Genomic DNA, 16,502 nt, shown 5'->3' with positions numbered 1-16,502 from the left:
AAATATAAATACAGCAAAAGAATATTTATTTCTAGAACATAGCAGTGTGTGTTATGCCATGAGCGTGAACAACCGAATACATTTTCGGATATTCTCATTTATTGTATGGATTTGTTACATCAACGGTACACTTGATTTAACATAATGAAGAATTTATTAACCTGTAAAACTAGGTATGGAATGATAACTTCAAATAATACTGGACTGCCACAAGGACAGATTCGGAAGGGTTTTAAACCAACACATTCACACAGTATATCACTACTTACTGTCAAAATGGTATTTGTTTTTATTTTAAATAGTGGACTGGTGCCTAAAACATTTGCATCGTACTCTATATAACTCTTGACCTTGTACATACATGTCTGTGCACTACCAAAAATCCAAGATGGATTCCAAAAAAGGCCCTGATACTCCAATCCATTGTGAGTCAAAATATTGAAACAAGTGTTTTGCTCCACTGTTTACAAGCAGGAGCTTGCACAAGCTCATTCAAACATTAAAGAGGTACCATGCCCTCAGCGTCTTCTTTTAGCTCTGAAAAGTGCAGCGAAGTAGCAGCCCGTGATTGCAGATTCGCAGCTTTAATATAAAACCTGACATTTCCCAACATAACTGTGACCATGCCGTAGAAAATGGATTTCTGGCATTAGCTGATAGCAGAGAGCATAATGCAGGTCACATACATACACCTACGCCTACATACACACTTACACACACATACACTCCTCTTTGGTTTGGAGTGGACAGCTAGAGAGCTTCTAAAGATCCTTCCTTTGTCTTTGAAGATGATTGATTTAGCTCTGCCTCTTTTATAACTCTCACACGGGCGACAAAGAGCTGGTGTAGAGTACAAATGAATTTGAAAACTCCAACACAAATAGCCAACACATCCAAACTCTTGACGAGGTGCGTGAAAACCCTACCCGGCAAATGAGAAGAAAACCGCTACGCACAGCAAGAACATGATCGCTGAATTGAAACCAGTGAAGCCACCGTTCTCCAGCAGGGCAAAGATCCATCTCCAACATCAGGGAAAAAAAGTTGCACACATTCTCTCTCATTAAAACCAGTCCCTCCACCCTCAACCCTCGGTTTTCATATCGATTTCTCACTTCCTATTCCACATTACCCAGAGAAATTATTTTCTGGGATTTAGTGCAGTTGTGGACGCCGCTCCAACTAATGTTACTTAATCAATAGCACAATAAAGAGCGAGAATAAAAAAAAAAGTTGTAGATCTATGCTCAAGCTGACCCTGAAATCACCTGGCAATTTGCTGTGTTAATCAATATAGATTGGCTTTTGTAGCATGGCATTAAAGCATTGTTCTTCTGTGAGCACTGAGGAACAAGAATGCACACAAGAATGTTAGCAGTAATCAATATCGCACATCATCAACAGGATGCAGCAGTTTGTGTGCAGGTGCATGGCAATATAATATATTTGAATGTGTGTGTGTTTAGAAATAAATAAAACAGATTCAGAGAACTGACACTTAAACACTATGTAGTTTTTGTTTTACTTTAAAACTACAGCTTCAAAGTCATTTGATGCTTCACTGACCTGTAATAAGCAGAATAGAGCTACTGTCATTGCCACTCCTGGATTAGCAATGCAGAAACTGTACTCTGTAACTTTTAGAGGAGGTGAGGAGACCACCCAAGAGAAACTTGACCAAGGAGAGGGAGCTGAGAGCACACTGGTTTTCACCCATCTATGGGCATGTCCAATAATAGATAAAATTCTGGCCAAGGGGTGCTGATAGGTATAAAGGGCTAAAGAGAGTTGAGAAGAGAGGGTTAGTTGAGTCTGACTTTATGATTCTGTTTGAGAATAAGCACCCAGAAGGCCAAAATGCTTCTGCCTCCAGCATGGTCAAGGCCACAGTAGGATTTGGTAGAAAGTCCTCAAAAAGAAAAAAAAAAAAAAGTATAAAATACTACATAAACACTTCAGACCTGTTTCACGATAAGAAGTGTTACATTAAATTGTTACAATTATTCTGATATATATATATATATATATATATATATATATATATATTCATTCATTATCTGTAACCCTTTTCCCGTTCAGGGTCGCGGTGGGTCCAGAGCCTACCAGGAATCATTGGACGCAAGCCGGGAATACAACCTGGAGGGGGCACCAGTCCTTCATAGGGCAACACACACAGTCACACATTTTGCCACACACGTTGCCAATCCACCAACCAACGTGTGTTTCTGAACTGTGGGAGGAAACCGGAGCACCCAGAGGAAACCCACGCAGACACAGGGAGAACACACCACACTCCTCACAGACAGTCACCCGGAGGAAACCCACACAGACACAGAGAGAACACACCACACTCCTCACAGACAGTCACCCGGAGGAAACCCACGCAGACACAGGGAGAACACACCACACTCCTCACAGACAGTCACCCGGAGGAAACCCACACAGACACAGGAAGAACACACCACAATCCTCACAGACAGTCACCCGGAGGAAACCCACGCAGACACAGGGAGAACACACCACACTCCTCACAGACAGTCACCCGGAGCGGAACTTGAACCCACAACCTCCAGGTCCCTGGAGCTATGTAACTGAGACACTCTAACTGCTGCGCCACCGTGCCGCCTTCAGATGATGCAATAACCCAAAAATCAACCAAAATGGAGATACGTGTTTTTCATTAGTGTTATTTTTGTATTTAAGGGGTATAATACATGGTTTGGTTTTATTAAGTGACAGAACATTAGAACTGAATTGTACTAAAATTGTCCAAACAGCAACCAATTACAAACAAGTTTAATAGAGACCAAACAAGGATGAGCACCTATATAGGCACACAGAATGTGTCTGGGTGTGTGTGTGTGTTAATGTGTGTGAATAGTGGTCTGAGCCAGCTGTTCCATAGAGACTGTGCTGCCAGCATTTACCCCCAGAGAATGAACCACGGTGATTGATAGCTCACAGCACCTCTTTAAGGGATGGGTTCTCCACCTGACAATCAATCATTCCTGCTGCCACTCAGTACAGACAGGGCTACTTACGGGGATTTGTGGGCCAGGGGGCAGCGGAGAGGAAAAGGAGGGGCCTGAGGTACCACTCAGCATGGAGCAGCACAGTGCAGCCCGCTTCTACAGCAGCTCTGACCTTCCCTACAGCTACAGTCAATACACCCTAGCTTCTCCGTCAATAAAAAATAACAACTGTACATCAAACCCCTCTCATATCGTTCAATGTGAAGGAGAAAGCAAAGGTTTGAGTTGCAAGATGGGTCAAAGGTCACACAGGATCCTGGCGGTTGAGGCGGTTTGAACTTTGTGATTTAAATTCCTTAACACTGTTCAAAAGAAGAAAAAAGAGGATAGATTTTTCCTCTAAATCTGGTTATTGAAGGTTAGTACTTTCATTTCTTCTACTGTCATTGCGTGTAATTTTTTTATATATATAAACTCTTTCATCCACAGCATATCTGGAGCCTGCCCAGAATCATATGGTGCAAGGCAGGAATACACCCAAACAGGGAGCCAGTCCATCACAAAGCATCACACACTCACCAGTCACTCCCACGATCAAACATGTGGACAGGTTCACACACTCAGTCACTCAAAACGCATCCTCAACAAGTTTTTAGATTGTGGGTGGAGACTTTAGTACTTGGGGGAGCCCTCGCAGACACAGGATGAACACAGTGCTCACAGACATTGAGCTGATGTGAAGACTGAACCCAGAACCCCAGGAACCTGGAGCTGGAACCTCAAGCTGACCCTGAAATCACCTGGCAATTTGCTGTGTTAATCAATATAGATTGGCTTTTGTAGCATGGCATTAAAGCATTGTCCTTCTGTGAGCACTGAGGAACAAGAATGCACACAAGAATGTTAGCAGCAATCAATATCGCACATCATCAACAGGATGCAGCAGTTTGTGTGCAGGTGCATGGCAATATAATATATTTGAATGTGTGTGTGTTTAGAAATAAATAAAACAGATTCAGAGAAACTGACACTTAAACACTATGTAGTTTTTGTTGTACTTTAAAACTACAGCTTCAAAGTCATTTTGATGCTTCACTGACCTGTAATAAGCAGAATCGAGCTACTGTCATTGCTACTCCTGGATTAGCAATGCAGAAACTGTACTCTGTAACATTTAGAGGAGGTGAGGAGACCACCCAAGAGAAACTTGACCAAGGAGAGGGAGCTGAGAGCACACTGGTTTTCACGCCTGAGTATCTATGGGTATGTCCAATAATAAATAAAATTCTGGCCAAGGGGTGCTGATAGGTATAAAGGGCTAAAGAGAGTTGAGAAGGGAGTTGTGAAGACTGAACCCAGAACCCCAGGAACCTGGAGCTGTGTGGCAGCAACAATAACACACACAACAACTGCCTTTAATGCTAGATAGTTATGATAATTAATTAAATACAACATTGATTACCCTTATCTGTCAGTTAAGCACAGAGAAAAAGCTAAATGTGATAACAAAAGAAAATATGGAAGAAACAGCACACAGAAACTTTGCAGAGAATGACTCTAACAAAGGGGTTTAAGTAGCAGAGTCAATAGCCTCTTCACCACTGCAGGGCCAAACAGTTACTAACCACCCCCCCCCCCATGCCTGTCCACTGATCAGGAAGTGCCTAAGAAAACCAGTATGACCGTGGCAGACTGGAAAAGAAGCTAATGAGTCCCTGAGCAGCTGCAGGTGTGAGACATTGCCAAAGGGTGGAGCCAGGGAGAATCCAGAGCAGGAACAAACCATTCCCATATGGAATTGTAAAGTCTAGGACAAGCCTTACAGAGGTTTTCTGAGGCAAACTGTGTTAAAATAGTGATTATAAAAAAGGATGTTGCTAATTAACACCTAACCCAGAGGCCTACAGCCTGCTTTTTAATGTCTACCCCAAATCCACAATAAAAATAAATACATTTCTCGTCCTACTGGAAGACCTTCATGCCTGTGTTTCATGTATCTGAGTCTGGTCTTGTGCTGAGATCAATCGCCATCTTCAAAGTCAAATTGAAAAACATGATTTATTGGTCTATTAATGATGATGATGATTTATGCTCAAAGCAAAGGTAGTACAAGATCATTTTTCTTCATCTAACAAAAGATTATATGGACTGCGAATAGAGAGAGGTTTCTTAAGAAAAATCAAAAGCTGTACTTCTGTGTGTGTGTGTGGTACATTAGCCCCACCTGTTCTCAGTAGGCCCGTTTACCCAGCAGGAATTTTCAGCTCCATTTGAACGCCCATCAATCTTATGGCTGGAGGACCAGATTTCCGCTGGATGAGTTGAGACACTGATTTACTGAGGCTGAAGATTGGTTTGACTGTTGATAAAACCAGTCATGCTCTATTCCCCACAGCAGGTTCAGCTAAGAAGTGTTTTCTAAAGTCAAACACCAGACAGACATTTTAAATCATCTGAAGATATTAAAAAAAAAAAGCTTCTAGTGGGTTTTAAGTATGGGCAAAATCGCTTAAAAAATATTAATTTAAAATGATTCTGAATTTAAAACATGAGTTTTATATCTTAATGTAGGTTATTGATGAAAACATCCATTTTAGGATTAGCATGAAAACCATGTTTAGTAAGTAGTTGCTTCTTCTGTTTAAATGACAAACACCAAATGTGCCTTGTGTGCTAACAGCACGCCCTGCTGGACAATTTTCAGACAAGCCTGGTCTCAGGTTTTCAGATGTGTACATAGTTTAACAAAACGTTCTCAGGATTCATAAAGCGTATACAAAATATAGTTCAGCCATTGTGGATTTACATGTGAATTCTTAATGCTTGCCTAGTGTGAAAAAATTTGTCTTACCATGTCTCTAAACCTAAACATAAGCCTAACCACAGCTTTAACCCTAAACCTAAAACTGGGTGCAAAACAGAGGATGTACTTGCATTTGGACAAACGGCACAACCACCTAACTATGGATCATTGTCTTAAAACATCTTAACACAATTGGTGTTCCGATTGCTAGCTGTTGTTTCAGGTTATATATGATATGATCACGTATAGTTGCTCAGACATTAGTAAACAAGAGCAAAGAGAAACTAGGCAAGCCTAGTTTTGCCGGACCGCCATTAGCCACATAGCCATTGTCACAGAGGTTTTTCTGGCATTTAGCTCAAAATACATACCCTTGTCATTAAAGGTCTGGAGAAGCTTTGGTGCTTCATATCAATGCCTTGTTTACAATAAAAACAAATAATAACAAACTATAAAAATAGTTGTCTTCTCAGTGGCTGGCAGTGTATTTATGATCAAGGAAAGTCTGTTGTTTTCTGTTCATACCACACTAAATCAAATGTATTTGTATAGTGCTTTTTACAACTGTGCTGTCACAAAGCAGCTTCACAGAATTCCAGTAAGACATTTAAATTAAATGTAAAAATGTAAAGAATGTAAAGATGTAAAAATCCCTAGGTGAGAGAGTGCCAAGGGCGACAGTGGCCAGGGAAAAACTCCCTCAGCTGAGGAAGAAACCTTGGGAGGAACCAAGGCTCACAAGGGGTGACCTATCCTCCTCTGGTAAATCTACTGGTAAGAATAGTTAGGAGTCTGTGAAAACTTCAGTGTAGGAGCAGGTCCAAGGCACTTGGTGGTGGCTGGAGCGTGGGCAGCTGGTCTGAAGCGTGGCGCAGGAGCTCGGCAGTCATCCATCAGTGTCCAGCCGGACAGGTGGGCGGTCGTTTACTCGGAAAAAAGTTAAGAGATGGAATTAGTTTTAAACTGTTTGGTGTTTGTAAAGTAGAAAATGTGAATATTTCCAGAGTGTGGCTAACGACTCCAGCCAATCTGACTATGACAGCTTCAACTAAAAAGAAAGAACCAGAAGGAAACAGAAACGCGGGAGCTTCCAGAAACACTGGCATCCCTCCGCTCCACCGTCAACAAACCTGAGTGATGGGACGACACCAGCGTCTCAGTTTACTGTAATTCCCTGTGTCCATGGACCCCCTGGATGTGCCGCCTTTATGTGCTGGAGATCATTAACTACCAAAAGATAAACTAAACAAATGAGTTTTTATCCCAGATTTGAAAATTGTGACTGTGTCTGAGTCCTGAACATTTTCTGGAAGATCATTCCAGAGTTGGGGGGGGCTTTATAAGGAAAAGCTCTTCCCCCAGCTGCGGCCTTCTGAATTCTGGGAACTATTAAAAATCCAGTACTCTGTGATCTACATATTGTCTTATGTAGCACCTTGGTCCTGAAGGAACGCTATTTCGTTTCACTGTGTACTGTAAACACTGTATACTGCTGAAATGACAATAAACTTCTTGAACTTGAACTTGATCTGAGTAATCGTGGAGGCTCATAATACGAAATAGTATCTTGAAGGTATTCAGGAGTGAGCCCATGTAGAGCTTTATTTGTTAATAACAGAATTTTGTAATCAATGCGGAGTTACAAAACTAAAGCACTGTGCTGAGATGACATTAATGCAACTCGTTTACCAGAACGCAACAAGATAACATTTTAACATTTACGTTTATGAACATTTCAATAACCAAGCACCTTAACATTTTATCAACCAAGTAATCTACACTTGATAAAGGAACAGGGCATTGCTGGGAACTAGATATTTATTACTGGGAGCTAGATATTTATTACTGACTTATTACTGACTTCTTTAAGGGTCTGACTGATGAAACTGTGCATGTAACAAATTCACAGCCTCATTTATTTTGAGCAACACCTCGCTCTGGTGTTCAGGCATTATTAATCCAGAGATTTTGCCAGTGTTTGTGTAAAGTTAAACAAAAAGCTGTGCAGATGTAATTTACTCGTCAGTAACAGTGAGAAAGTCAGTAATGGTGAGATGAATATTTGTGTCGTTACAGGGACACACAAGATGACTTTCTGTTTGTTAAATACATAGTAGAAAACAAAAGGCTGTGAGACAGAAACATTCTCCAAACGTAAAAAAGAGACTATGATAAATATTACCTCAACAACGTTCAACACAATTCTGTTCGAGGCTCCAGTGAAACACTGAGCTGCACCACGGTGGATGGTGGACCTACAGCACTGAAGCTCTCAACTCTCAGACCCCTTGAACACTTTAACCTTCGCGCCTTCTGCTCACCTTTTAACAACGTCATCAAAGTGAACACTTTAATGAAGGATTTAGGGCTTATGACAAAAAATGGGACAGGGGAAAGCCTGCAGACAGCAGAATCCTGGACACTTTTGATTATTCATATATATCCCTGCTATACACATTTTTTAGGTCTCAAAAAGAGTACTTGTCCAGGGAAAAGAGGACCTCTGGTCACCGCAGAACGGTTCCAAATTTAGTTCACAAACTAGATTGTGAAATATGACTGAACTAACAACAGACGGTGTAGTGGCGCCACCTTAAGGTCTCCCTGTGAAATACGGCTGAATTAACAGTTCCTACTTGCGCTTGTACGTTTCAACGTTAGGTATCAGTCAGTCAGTAAGTGCAAATGCCTCTTCTAGGCTCACTGGATAGGTGGTCTGGCAATAAGGCAGAATATGCAACCAGCCCACACTGCCTATAGACCATCTATTTTCTGTGCAGTTCTCCCACATTCTGTGTAATGTAACTGCTATCAAGGCAAGGCAAGTTTTTTTACAGAGCAGCTTTCAGAGCTTTCAGTCAAGAGCAATTCAATGTGCTTTATAGAGAAAAACAAAAGAGTAATAACTACTCAGCTACAGAGTAGGCCTGTTGACTGAGAGAGCCTGCTTTCAGTAGCACCGCTCACTGGCTAGCCGCCTGCATTCACCACTGCCATACCTGCTAACTGATGGAGCCTGTTTTCACCACCAACACCTATTGGCTTACTACCTGTTATTACCACTGCAATCTGCTATTTAAACTGCTGCTGTGTGCTGGCTAACTGCCTGCTATCACCACCGCTATCTGCCATGCCTGCTAACTGATGGAGCCTGTTTTCATTGTTGCTGCCCACAGCATCTCTGCTGTTCTGTTCTCCCTGAAGTGTTGTGCTTTTTGTTTGTCTTTATTCTAATACACGAGTGAACCTAGACCTTAAATCTGATGTAAGGATCTGAGCATTTTTTCTTAACCAGACATCTTCTCTGTGAAAGTGTGAAGAGTTATCAAGCATAAAAAACAAGATGCAAAGCTCACTCTGTGGATAAATAGCCCCAGGTTATTCTCCTCTTTTTCCTCCTTAGAGGAGCTGGCTTTACGATCTGTTGTGGAACAGAGAACATCCTTTACTCTCTTTGCCTCTCATCACTGCATCTGCATCCACACAGAGGGGCTTGTTTTCCGGAGCGTAAAGAGCTCCGATTCATTTGCCAGACAATTGCTTTTGAAAGTCATAATCAGATTATTACAATTTACAGCCAACATTGAGGCAAACTGTGCTGAGACCGAAAGGAAGCTTGACATTTTGCCCACGGCTGAATTTCAATGTGGCGTGGCCAGTGCCTGCCAAGAATCTGGGCCGAATTGGCTGTTAAAAAAGAAGGATCTCAAGGATTACATCATTATGTGGTCTATAGTGAGACAGACTAAAAAAGCGTCTGGGCTGCGTTGCCGCCTCGCAGGCCTTTATACACCTACGGCTGTGGGAAAGGGATTGTGGGATAGACAGCTCTAAGCTTTTGTGTCCCGATTTAACAACAACAAAAACAGAACAGGCTTGACTGGAAAAGACAAAACACAGAACACAGTCTCTGTAGGTGTTCCCCATACTCCTCACATTCTGCCTGCTGTCAAAAATACTAGCAAAAGGGAGAGAAAATGGCCATTGATAAATACCCAGCATAGCTGACAGCCAGGGGGCTTTGCTTGCTACATTCACGTATTTAATATTCAGTACATTCTTCTTCAGTAATGTTTTGGCGAGGAGACCAACACACCTGGGGTTAAGTAGCTAATTTAGAATGCCTTTGTGAAGATTAGCATGGTATTAAATTTCTCTAGCTCCAATTTATATCCTCTCCACCGTGGCCATTTCAGGAATCACACGCGTTACTGCAGAGACTGATTGAACAAGCCTGTGATTACTTGCATTGGTTGTGCTTCCTCCGGGCAACATCACAGCACCACAAACACATCAGATCTCCACTCTACACCTGCCCATTTCATTCACTAATCTTTTCCCATTCGTTTGAAGTCCAAGTGAAATACTTTTGCACGTTTCCCAAACAAAATCATTGCTGCCTTTTACTTTTTAGTTCAGATGCCGGATATATATATGAAATACATCAAATCAAACACACACTCTTTAGAGCAATAAGTCAAAACCTTTTTGCCATCTTGTAATCTGCCTTGTTAATGAAAGAGTTCAATTCAGTTCAGTGGTAATATGTAAAATGTATATTGTGCCAAAGCAGCTTTCCTGAAGTGGAAAAGGACCAAACCCCATTGAGAGAGAAAGTACGAAGCAAAACTCAAACAATGAAAGGGCCAAAGATGCACTCTCCTTCAAAGCATAAGGAAAATCCACTGAGAGGAACCAAGACTCAAAAGAAACTCCCTTGGAGCATGCATTTCTCATGAGAAAGAGGTTTTTCTTTCAGAGGTTCTGTGACTCAAAAATATATACATATTTAATTTCCTTACAGATGACCCTATGCATGACCTTAACCCTAAAACAGAATCCAAAATTCTAAAGCTGATTAAAGGTTTTTATTTCTAGGACTGTATGTCAAGTTCCGTCATTTAGAAAGCAAGGTGTAGGCTGCCATAGTTCAGTTATGCTGTAAGTAAGTTTATATAGATCCCAGAGGCACTGGGAGACACAACAGCAGCTGAGGGTAAATGTCTGAAAACTGTCAGAAGAAGACTGGGAGGATCTACTGGTTGCATTCAGTGTTAGATAGTGTTAGAACATGGTAGATAAGGAATTTGGGCTATTGTACCTTGTATTATACATTGTAAATTGATACTAAATCTCATTCCAGTAGAAAGCGACACTAAGAAAGATGATTAAGCGAATCTCTGCTGTAAAACTTTCACCACTGTTAAAATAGTCCTGCTGCTCAAAAATCTCTGGCATGTTTCCATCCATCCATTACCTGTAACCGCTTATCCAGTTCAGGGTCACGGTGGGTCCAGAGCCTACCTGGAATCATTGGGCACAAGGAGGGTATACACCCTGGAGGGGGCGCCAGTCGCATGTTTCCATTTCTTATATTTATCCTTTACAATGAAAAGCATCACCATGTTTGACCTACTCGAAAATGATCGAAAGTAATTAAAAAACGATGCTTTCCTCTCCACTCACGAACTTGAGTCACGTTCACAGAGGCGAGGCGAGATGAGGCAGTGGCCACGGGGGGCCGTGTGTTTCTGCACAGTCACTGAGACCACATTTGAGATGCAACACAAGTGACAGCAAAGCGAGCTTACATCACAGCAGCGCTTAGCCCGGGGTGAAACTGCGACTCTAACAGGATCAGTGCCATGGCACTCGGGAGCTTTCAGCCAGGGAACAGGCTTTACCTGCACGCTCGGCTGAGAGGGGGAGAGGAACAAACCCATACTAAGTCCACAATCTCCCTGTTCACATGTGACTACTATAAGTGTAGGATACAACTAACTAATACATGTTCCACCTACAAATTGAGTTTTTTAAATAAATGCAGCACATTATTACGCTGCATCACTGAAATGAAAAAAGTCGCTACATGTATTAGAATGGATATAAACTTAGACATAAAACCGCGTACATAAACACACAAACACACATAATGTCTGTGTAATACACCTAGCCTTGTAATTTTTAAAAAGCAATGCCAAATGTTTTGCTCCAGTTAACCGTCATCTGGTGTGCAACAGTAAATACGTTTGACAACTGTTGGAGTAGTTGTATTTAACTAGGCTAATCCTAATTAGCCAATCCTGTTACCAACTTGGTCAGTCGCACTTTACAGTTGTAATCATGTTAGCAAAAAATAGATGAACGTAGCATTTGGAATCTTGCCCAAGGAATATTATTGGTGAAGCCAGGAGTAGAAATGGGCCACCTTCTGCTCCATGTGTTGAAGTCAATTTGGGGCGTGTTTCTAGCTCAAATCTTGGAATTGTATTATTAATATTTTTATCGGAAACCACATAGAGTTGTTTTACTCTCTTTTAAAGTGAGTGTGAAATGACGTTTCTGTTAAACCCAACTCTACTGAGCAACAACATGTTCAGTCAATACAAAGCTGATTTACAGTGGGGCTCCCTCAGGTTCCATGGTGTGTTTTTAAGGAGAGAGTTTGAGGTACCACCACAGAGACAGTTTTAATGAGCATGTACAAACACAAACATACCTGGTAACATACTCCAGAAGAAGGTCAGATGACAGATCTACAATGTCTGCTGGTTCAGACTGGTGTACAACTGTGAAATACCACTAACTCAGTACCTTTGTTGATCCCATTGTACTTGTCCTATTCAAACAGCGCATAAGTTCCCACTGCATTCTGTCTTTGTTGAATCAATATAAATAACAGGCCTGTCCTTTCAGAAATGCATGCTGCTGAAAGAGCGACTCAGGAGCTGCATAAATTTCACGGAAATTCGGCTGAGTTATAACTGAGGTCACTCCAACACTGAAAAGCCTCCATGCTGTTGACCACAATAAGCCAGGCTGCTTAACAAGTCCACTGCAGGCTGCGGGATGTCTTTCTTTTCTGGCTGGGAAAGAAACCACAATTTCACAGATACTTCCACACACAATTTGAAGGTGCAGAGAAGGCAGTAATCTTGTAAAAGACAAATGACCTAACAATGAATGAATAATGAATGATGCATTATTACATTTGTATAGAGATTTTCTAGACACTCAAAGTACTTTACATTGTTTGGAACATTAGGGAGTTGCCTCAAACTCCGCCAGTGTGCAACATCCACCAGGACTATGAGATGGCAGCCGATCCGCACCAGTACACTCTCCACACATCAGCATTTAGGTGGAAAGCAATTATTGGTAGACAGGGATGGTTAGGAAGCCAGAAGTGGCCACAGTATCAGATTTAGAAGGACATCCAGGAAACACCCCAACTCTTTTCTAAGAAATGACTCATGATCTTTTATGATCTCGGTGAGTCAGGACCTTGGTATTATGGTCTCATTCAAAGGACAGCACTATTTGTTCAGTACAGAGTGCCCATCACTGCACTCAGGTATTGGCATCAATACAGGCCACAGAGACACCGCCCCCTGTTGGCCCCACCAACACCTCTTTCAGCAGCATAACAAGTGCTGTTTCTCATGATAGGTTCTTGTGTGTTCTTACATTCTGTAACATCATCTTCCATCAAAGTTACAGTACAATACTCAAGAACACAAACGGCAAGAATGGTCAAAGTACACGGATGTTGTTCTCAATCCGCTCAAAATCATGAGGATGTATAGATTCATGACTTGTCAATGACAATGACCTGAAAGTCCAGTAATTCACTCCGATAATAACATTGTGTTTTTGTAAGCTGACTTCTCAAGAATGTTCTTCTAGAAAACACAAGTCTTTGGGCAAAGAAGCCCAGACCCACTTGGCCAACGAGTATAAAAGACTGTATATAGTATGTCTGCTGTTGAAAAATCTTATTCACCTAGTTCATATCACTGTTGGTGTTAGGTACAATACAGCTTTGAAACACATTTGTTCATAATATTAAAATTATAACAGATTGCAGATCAGTTCACATTTTAGCAAAGCACTGTTAGGACGCTCCTTCAAAAAGCCCACCTAAGCAGAGGTGAACTGATAGCGAGTCCGGAGCTCTTTTCTGGCAAGGCAGCTGTGTGAGTGTGTAGTGGGTTTAATTAGTTAACAGGTGGAGCATGTCTAACGGCTGCTGGATTGCAGCAAGCTCTCAGCATTTCCTTGTCTGCGGTATTAGAGCTACAGCGTCCGCATGTGAGCGCTCAGTGGGGTTCTCCCTGCTGTCTCATAGTGCACCTAGCCATACAAGAGGACTCTTAATGCTGATCTGAGCTTAGCTATGCTGGGTCTGATGCAGTATTTAAAAGGGGGCATGAGATTAAAGCAGAATTACTGCTTTAATAGCTTTCAAAGACAGGAGATTTGAATGTTCAGCATCTCACACGCTCACCGATAACTTTTAAAGTAAAACTAAATGTAGATTCAGCCAGCAACACTTACATTCACTTATCTAATTGGCAAATGATGCCTGCTGTTTCAAATTAGGATGAATGAATTCATGGAAATGATCCAAATGACTAAATGAATAAAATGTGGCAACATTAATTAACACTGAAAATGAAAGTGTATCTTTTGGTGATATCTTGTTTTTCTGATAGTGACAGTATTTGGAAAAATACTTTTGGTTTTTTAGTAGTGAGACAACACCTCCAAAAATGTGTAAATATATGGCAAATAGAAGCACCCCTGATTCATTCAACAGATACTTATTCAGTAACAATTACATGCTATTATTCGCAGTGATTCATAGATATGTTATGATGACTGAGCTTCCCACAAAATAGAAATTCTAATTTGTACACATCTTAAACTCTCAGAAAAAAATGTAAGGTACAGGTACATTATTGTCACAAACTATGTAAATGTATTTTTATACGCATCCTATAGTTTTACATTACATTCTCTTCTACAGAACTGTGTAAAATAAAAACAATAATAATAATAGTATAGGGCGGCACGGTTGTACAGCAGGTAGTGTCGCGGTCACACAGCTCCAGGGACCTGGAGGTTGTGGGTTCGATTCCCGCTCCGGGTGACTGTCTGTGAGGAGTGTGGTGTGTTCTCCCTGTGTCTGCGTGGGTTTCCTCCGGGTGACTGTCTGTGAGGAGTGTGGTGTTTTCTCCCTGTGTCTGCGTGGGTTTCCTCCGGCTGACTGTCTGTGAAGAGTTGGTGTTCTCCCTGTGTCTGTATGGGTTTCCTCCGGGAAAAACACACGTTGGTAGGTGGATTGACGACTCCAAAGTGTCCGAATGTGTGTGTGTGTCTGTGTTGAATTGTGAAGGACTGGCGCCCCCTCCAGGGTGTATTCCCACCTTGCACCCAATGATTCCAGGTAGGCTCTGGACCCACCGCGGGGTTAAGGGGGTTACAGATAATAAATGAATGAATAATAGTATATAATGGGGTGTGTGAAATCAACACAATTTAAAATTCTACTATTACAGAATGACATACTGAATATGAACCATTGAGGTTACCACTAGAGTGACAGCAAAAGGTACCACCACTGTGACAGTTTTTCTGAGAGTGTGTGAGTGTATCTATTTTTAATCAGCTATATCTGACACAACACAAACCATGGCTGAAATCTTGGCTGAAAATTATATTTGGGTTAAAAGGGAAACTGTCTTTTTTTTTCTACCAAAACTATGATTTAAGTGAGTCCTAGAACAGCAGCAAATCTACCTGATCTGTCCTGAGGTGGACAGGCCGGATGCTGTGTAACTCGTGTGTGTGTTCTGTGTGCCAGGAGGTGTGCTGGGAGCAGGTACACACAGGTGATTTATGGAGAGCAGAAAAACAATTGAAAACAAGGCAGTGAGGCATGCAGAAAGAAGCGAGAGGAGACACTGAGAGGATTTCAGAGCTTGATCAATCACACCATGGCTGCAGGCCAACAGGGACATGGCCAGAGTGAGGAAGAGGAAAAAAGACAAGAAGAAGATTTTGATTAAACACTAGCAGTGAGGACCAGTGGTGGTGGGGATGGTCCAAATTAGATTTAGTTTTAATGCATATGTTTGAAACTTGTAAGATATTAAACAACACATTTTCTACACATGCTGCAGTTTTACAGTGAATCCTTCAGCAAACAGTTAAAGCTAACCATGTGCAATTGCCAGAGATCAACATCAATTCACAAGAAAAACTGCATTTGTTTAACATTGGGGCCCAACACTATAAGAACTGAGCAAACTTGGTTCACCTTCCTCATTTGATTAATTGATTTTTCTGCAGGGATTGTTTTCGGAACACACAGGGAGTGAGGTGTTCCCTCGCTTGAGTGTAAGGCCACAGTTGGTTCTAGCTTCTTCTTACCAGAGTCTCCCACAAGTTCTTCAGAGTCCACATTCCTGGGTCTGTGCTAGTGCAAACAGGCCAGTGGTATCTCTGGAGCTGTTACTGGTGAACACTGATCTGTCACAGCTTTCTGTAGAGATGGACAGTAGTGTTTTTCCTGGGTATTCCAGTTTTCTAGCTTGAATTAAAAATACAAATTTTTGCCACCTCTTGACAAAAAGATGTAGTGAGTTTACTTGAAAAATGTCCTTTTCAAAATGTATTGTTGATGTTCAATTTGGCATTTTGTGTTTTCTCAGTGAGTAGCATGGTGGTGAAACAGGTGGTGTTTCTGTCACTGCTCTAGGGTTCTGGGGTCCTGGGTTCAAACCCTGCCTCTGTCATTGTCTGTGAAGAGTTTGGTGTGTTCTCCCTGTGTCTGCAGGGGTATCCTCCAGGTTTCCTCTAACAATCCAAAACATATATCAGTAGGACTGCCTATTGGCTATTCAAGTGTGTCCATAAATGTGAGTGTGAGGCGCCGTGTGATG

Source organism: Hoplias malabaricus, chromosome 8 (assembly GCF_029633855.1).
Source record: "Hoplias malabaricus isolate fHopMal1 chromosome 8, fHopMal1.hap1, whole genome shotgun sequence".
NCBI lineage: Eukaryota > Metazoa > Chordata > Actinopteri > Characiformes > Erythrinidae > Hoplias > Hoplias malabaricus.
Note: the sequence above shows the minus strand (reverse complement) of the source record.